Source organism: Felis catus, chromosome B2 (assembly GCF_018350175.1).
Source record: "Felis catus isolate Fca126 chromosome B2, F.catus_Fca126_mat1.0, whole genome shotgun sequence".
Classification (NCBI taxonomy): Eukaryota; Metazoa; Chordata; class Mammalia; order Carnivora; family Felidae; genus Felis; species Felis catus.
In genome coordinates, this window is record NC_058372.1 from 57,137,099 (window position 1) to 57,144,481 (window position 7,383).

General features: G+C 36.6%; 1 non-coding gene across 1 annotated transcript; it reads right to left on the reverse strand.

Annotated features, from left to right (window-relative positions):
* Positions 1-5,394: 5,394 nt before the first annotated feature.
* LOC111560644 lies at positions 5,395-5,499 on the reverse strand. The gene has a single exon (XR_002742647.1). It is a non-coding gene; the product is annotated as a U6 spliceosomal RNA (small nuclear RNA).
* Positions 5,500-7,383: the final 1,884 nt, after the last annotated feature.

The window sequence follows — 7,383 nt, forward strand, 5'->3', positions numbered from 1 at the left end:
CCCTACCTTGCACTGCCTCTCCACTCAGCCTGTTTCCAAAGCACCTGGTTGTCTTCTCCTGATGCAACTTCTCAAATATGTCTAGATCATAATATTTTCATTTACATTTCAATATAAATAAAATATGAAAATAATGTAGACATTTCTGTATAATCACCATGGAACCCAGTAAGGTTATTACCATCTTGCATGAGGAAAATAAAAACATGGTTTAAAACATTTTTGTTCTCCTGAATCGGCTCTGGGGGAAAAATCGTGGTAAGTTTTCCTCACTGCAACTAATTTCTGTTTAAGTTAACTAATTATGTATTGGCAGATAATAAACTTAAGGCCAAGATCTAAACTAGAAGTTTCCACGGTTACTTTATTTAAGGAACTAAGCCAAAGCATCCCACGAATAACACCATCTGGATCTCAGTTACTAGTTTATGCCTCAGAAGAGAGTGACAACTGTGAGCAGTGGCCCCCTGGAACATGCCACATTGCCCGACAAACTCAGTGGAACCTCCTCATCTGGCAGGAGCTCCTTAGAGCTTGGGCTCCAATCTGTCATGCCACATTGCCTCTGCCCCTAAGAAACTGAAAGTATGATGGTGGGCCATTAGCTCTGGCACTAGCCAGGGAATAGGGGTTTGGAAATTGATATGTAGAGGCCCTTTTATCAAGCAGAGAAGGGAAGAAAAAGTTATTTTGCCACAAGATCAGGCCTTAGCCCATTGTTGTCCAATAAGATTTAACTAACACTTTTACATGCTGACCATAAACTAGGCAGTAGGTTGGAAACTTTTATTTATGTTAGAGTAGTAAAATGCCAAACTGATATTCTCACCCTTCTTCCTATAGAGGCTATTAGTTAATTTTATCAAGTGACCAACTATAATAGCATTCGAAATAAAGGATAGCACCTATAATTTTCTAAATTTCTTCACTTTAGTTTCTATAACTATGACAATGTTGTTGTATTTCTATACATCTTTCAGATACTTCTTAGTATCTTAAGAAGAACCCTGAGTTGGGATCCTAAAGACCTTGGTCTTAGGAGGAGCTAAGGTTGGGTAGAGGACTCTGTGAAAGTCATTTAAGCATTCTTGGTCTCATTTTCACCACCCATGACATTAAAAATTAGACTGGGTGTTCACCAGGGACCTCTCTAAGAGTCTAAAAATCCTTCAGAGAAAGAATGTACTTTGGAAACAACCAACCAGGTATATGTTTTTTGAAGTGTTAATGATTGATAGGTTGTGACACTGAAATCAGTAAAACACGAATCAAATATTTACACATACCTCCCATGCAGTGTATTTTCCATTATGGGAAGGTATTGGGCAATGGAAAATTTCTCAAATACTTTTACTGGAAGAGACTAATTAGGCTCAGGTTCTTTGTTACTATTATGTAAAGTTCATACCAGAGCAATAATTATATGTGATGCCCTCTGTTTATTCACAGACTAAAATATTATATTAAGAATTATTTAGCAAGTTGCTCTCAGACTAAGAGGCTTATGATTTGCCAAAGAATGAAGTGCTTTACATAAGATGGTGATTTTACCTAAAAAATATATATCTCTTGTTGTTAATATTGTTAACAATTATAATTCAAAATATCAATAGTGTTCTCATGAATTATAGGTGCTATTCCCTAAGTCATCCTAAAATGGAAGTCAGATAACAGGGTTTATATTCTTAACTCAGCTACTGACTTAGGAGACTGTAAAGTGTCAAACCACTTGAATTTTCTCAAAAGATGGAAACAATTCCATTCAACCAAGTACCCCAATTCTGTCTGTAGACAGATAGAGACCATATTAATTGTTCCCCATGTGTTAATATAGAAAGATTTGAAAAACACCAAGCTGCCTAAATGTTCACTAAAGTTTATTACAAATTGATTTTCATGCTCTTCTAAATTTTAAATTTGATATTTAAGTTTTCAACCTGTTCAGGATAAATTTTATATATATAGTACTCACTTTTTAAAATAGATTTTCCCTTTATTTGTCCTAAATTAAATTTTTTGAAGCTTTAGTGATTATCTAATAATGCTGGAATTTTAGGGATTTGATGACCAAGTCCGCACTCTCCCCATCCACACCCTTTATTGTGCAATAGACTTTGATTCTATCTCCTGGGTCTTTGGGTCTTTTCCACATCAGACTCCAGTCTTTCAAATCTGCTTCTACGTGGAAGGTTTCCATTCTCTAATTTTCATTTCCTTCTCCCACCGACCTTTATTTATTTTTAGCTCTATTGTCTTCCTTGAGTATGTTGCCAAAAAAAACACACCATGGTTTTTTGAATAAAAGAAAACTATGCTTTATTTTCTCATTATAATAACTTCCCTAACTTCCCAATATTTTACTTGCCTTGTATTAAATGAACACATTGAGTGATTACTTGAAAATCTACCCTTGAATTCAAATTGATATCTCAGAATCCTTTACCTTGAAATCATACTTTGTATTATTAATTACTGGATGCTAACCATTACCCTTGCCTATACTGAATATTATTTGCCACTTTCTTGTTTGTTTCTATTATGAGGAGAAATCTTCTTACTTCCTTCCCTTCCACTATTACTTAAGTGGAAACTATGTTTCCCGGAACACACCAGCCGAAGGGAAAAAAATAATCACAATGGTAATCAAGCATCAGGATTTTTCTGGTTCTGTCCTAGCATGCTCTGGGGAAAACTGAGCCACCAAAAAAATTAAGAATGTGTTCTTCTGAATATTGTATTGGCTGTACTCTTCTGTTCTAGCTTACTGAAGTGATGTCTCCTGTCGCCCTTGACATCCAATGCAGTAGCCAGAATGGGGTTTACTGAGGGGGTCTCTACTGTCCCACACAAAAGCATGCACACTATTGCAGCCCACTGAAGTTTACACTGAATGCCTGGTATTGAAGGGGCCAAGTGTTCCCCAATGGAGCTTGAACTTCTATAGCTACTGGCACCATTGCCACTGCCATCAGGAAGTATAGATACCTCTGCTTTTTTGACTTCCACTTGTCCTCCATTTGTACTCCCTCATCCTGGAATTTAAACCTGAATTCCAAGAACCTAAACTAGAGGATAATTCCTCCCTCAAAACATTGGCTGGCCATTCCCAACCCACACATAATCTAACCAACAGTGGTAACTTTTCCCACATAACAAGTTATTTTCCATGAAGTTCTTTGTTGCCAGAATGTGTTCTACATATACATGATCTAATTTAATCTTTATGACCACCCCCCCCAAGTTGGTGGTGCCACCAGTTTTACAAATGAAAACACAAAGGCATCAAGAAATTAAATTAATTACCCACATGTCACAGTTGGCAAGAGATAGAGCCCAGAATTAAATCTGGTCTCCAGACCCCAAAACCCCAAAGATTAATATGCAGACTTCTCTACTTTCTAGTGACTTGTGTTCCAAATATGTTATTTCCTAAACATGACATTATACTCTCTCAATGTCAGGCAGTCTTGGTAGCCCCACATCACTTCATCATAAGACAAGCCCATGATAGGCTCTTGAAGCAAACACAATTCTAGCTCCACCTCCAATTCTTAAGTGTAAAAGTCAAGGGAGTTTGAGCTGTGGAGACAAAAGATTCAACATGGACACATGTTCTGCATGTATTGGCATAGATCCCTTAGCTGCAATTTTTTTTTTCCTCCGTGCGATTGACTAATGGCACTGTCAGGCTTTTCCCTTCTTACCCTTCTGCAAGATTCAAAGTCTTTCTCTTTCTTCCACATTTTCTCTAAAAGTCATAAATAAGCCACTTCTTATTCTCCCAGACAGAACATGAACACTTCTTACCCTACAAACTTACTATCTTTGCAAACCCCTCTCGAACTCCATATCACGTTGCTCTAAAATATCTACAGATCTGTCTTGCCCAGTAGGCTCTGAGGTACTTGAGAACAAGGACTGTTATTCAGGGTGTTATCCCTAGTGTCAGGAAATAAGAACTCCTGAGAAACCCCATGACCAATATCCACTGTTTACAGATATGTATCCCTAGATTTTGTCTTTCGGGTTTTTTTTTTAATTTTTTTAACATTTATTCATTTTGAGAGACAGAGTGGGAGTGGGGGGAGGGGTGGAGAGAGAGAGAGAGAGAGAGAGAGAGGAAGACAAAGAATCTGAAACAGGCTCCAGGCTCTGAGCTGTCAGCACAGAGCCCAACGTGGGGCTAGAACTCACAAACCATGAGATCATGACCTGAGCCGAAATCAGACACTTAATTGACTGAGAAACCCAGGTGCCCCTGTTTTTTGTTTTCTAAGCCTCAGTCCCTAAGCAGCTTATTTCACACTTCTTACACACATTTCTGACAGCAGAATAATGTGCCCAGAAGGCCCAACTCTACACAACACACTTGCCATGAATTCAAATTTTGCCACCTTAATTACCGATTTGTTTCAGTTTTGCTGCAGTCTATTCCATAATCCAATGCGTCCAAGATCATGATAAATGAGATCATCTGGAATGAAGTACATGTAAATATACAGGTGGCCCTTGAACAACACAGGTTTGAACTGCATGGGCTCACTTATATGCATATTTTTTACAGTACTGTAAATGTATTTTCTCTTCCTTATGATTTTTTCAATAACATTTTATTTTCTCTAGCTTATTTTATTGTTAAGAATACAGTATGTTGGGCACCTGGGTGGCTCAGTCAGTTAAGCATCCAACTTCAGCTCAGGTCATGATCTCATGGTTCGAGGGTTTGAGCCCCATGTCAGGCTCTGTGCTGACAGCTCAGAGCCTGGAGCCTGCTTTGGATTCTGTGTTTCCCTCTCTCCGTGTCCCTCCCCTGTTCACGCTCTGTCTATCTCTCTCCAAAATAAAAAATAAACATTAAAAAATACATATTTTAAAAAAGGAACACAGTATGTCACATACAGACCAAACAAAATATGTGTTAATCTGGTTATATTATCAGTAAGGTGTCCAGTCAACAGCAAATTATTAGTAGTTAAGTTTTGGGGAGTCCAAAGTAATACACAGATTTTCAACTGCATGGAGCCTGGTGCCCCTAACCTTCATCTTGTTCAAGGGTCACCTGTATTTCTTTTGATTTTAGTAAATATGAATTTATTTTCAAGTGTGTCTTAGAAGAAAATATAAGCCACTGACCAGTATGTTGAATCCTGAATATTTTTTTATGAATAAGAATTGCAAAGGGAGTACTTGAATACCTAGATGTTTGAAAGCCATTGCTTTATTGGTTCCTTTTTCCTTTCTCTTTCTTCTGCTTCGTCTTCTTTTTTTTTTTATTTTTTATTTACCCAAAGTCATTTATTTAGTAAACCATGATATATGACCTCTCACCCAAATATTCTAACTTAACAGCGGAGCATGACTACCACAAATACCCTGAACTTGGCATCAATCCAGAAAAATACGGAATGCTTCATGAATTTGCGTGTGATCCTTGCACAGGGCCCATGCTAATCTTCTGTGTAGTTCCAATTTTAGTATAGGTGCTGCTGAAGTGAGCCCTTCTTTTTCTTTTGATAGGAGAAATAGCACAGCAGCAGAAGCTGCTCTAAAGCAGACACCTGAATTTAAATGATGGCTTCCCCACTACTTGCTCTCTGACACTGACAAATTTCTTAACCTCATTGTACCTCTGTTTCCCCAACCGCCAGATGGAAATAATTGCATCTACCTCATAGAGTTGTGAGTGTTAAATGAGCTAATATTTAAAAACATTTACAACAGTGCTGGACACATATTAAGAACTCTAAAAGTGTATGTTGATGTGATTATTATTATTTAAAAGAATGTTTTATGTTATTTATGATGGAATACAATTGAGGCTCCATGAAGGTGTGCCTCTCATTTTGTTCTGTCTCTCACCCTTGTACAATGTTACATACATTTAGACTCTTATTTGGGAAGCAAGTTGTGATAGATTCTTGTAAATATTTATGATGCTCAGCAGCTTTTCTTTATTATAATATAAAAGTAATACTTTATTGTTTTCTCTTAAGGTTTTGCAGTCTTGTAAGGACTGATACATTCCATGTAACTGCTGACTCTCTGTAAGAACTCTGGCGTATTTATGAGGCATGATGTTATTTGAGAAACCACATTGCTGGGAAAAAGCAGGTCATGCTTGTCTGTACTCAGCCAACCTAGGCTTTGATGTAGAGCCTTTAAGTGTGTGAATAGCACAATGTGGGTAATGACATAGGAGTTGAAAACCCAACCTTTATATAATGTTTTGTAGTTGAACGAAGTGTTTTGAATATATTGCTTTCATCAATATTCAAAAAAAATCTGAGAAAAAATAGTGTATCCATTTTGCAGATGAGGAAACTTTATTTCAGAAAAAATTAAATAGCACCCACAAACACTAGGCCAAAAATGGATAGTACAAAATTTCCAACCAGAATGTGGATTAGTATTTATTTTTTAGAGATAAACATGGAAATATTAATAAAATGATTATTTGGATTACTTTCAAAATAATCTAGTCAGGAAAAGGAGTGTAGATGAAAAGAAATTGACCATGAGTTGATAAATATTAAAGTTGGATGATGGATATTTGAATTTAATTATTCTATTCCATCTACTTCTGTACATTTTTAAATTTTTCAACAATTAAAAAAAAACCTTTTTCTTTATTGTGTTGTTTCTGGAACCAAAATGTCAGAGTGTGAATCCTGGCTGTGTTATCTGCTATTTGTCATTGGGCAAAGCTATGCCCTGTTGCCTCATCTGTAAAATGGTAATAATAATAATACTTCCCTCATAGGGAAGTTGTGAGAGTAACTGTTGCATGCAGCGACTGCACAGAATAGTATTCTGATTCCCAGTTCTTTGCTTTTTTCCATAACAAGCTAATATCCATCTTGAACAAAATATTAATAAACTCATCCATTCTTTCAATACATAAGCACCTAAGGGCTCTGCAAGACCTGTTCTAAGCACTGGGGATACAGAAGTGAACAAAATAAACAAATTTTACATCCCTCAAGTTTCAGTGCCAAGAAAAAAAAATGTGTGTGTGTGAGTGTGTGTGTGTGTGTGTGTGTGTGTGTGTGTTAAATACTAATGGAGAAAAATATAGCAGGATAAGGAGGATAAAGAGTGATTGGAAGGGGATAGCCATTTGATACAGGATGATAAGCAAAATTGCCAGTATTGTACCAGAGCCCACTCTTGCCAGCTCACAAAAGCAATTATTTAAGTTTCCAGGAATTTTGCAAGCCAGTTGTAAAACAGTCGTCACTAAAAATTAAATTCTATCAACCTAAAATTAAATTAATTTTATAAAAACAAAGGTAATAAATATTTAAAACTAATCACTTCCTAACTATTTGGCTACATTTTATTATTATCCATGCTTTTGAGGTTATGCATGCCTCCTGAATCTGA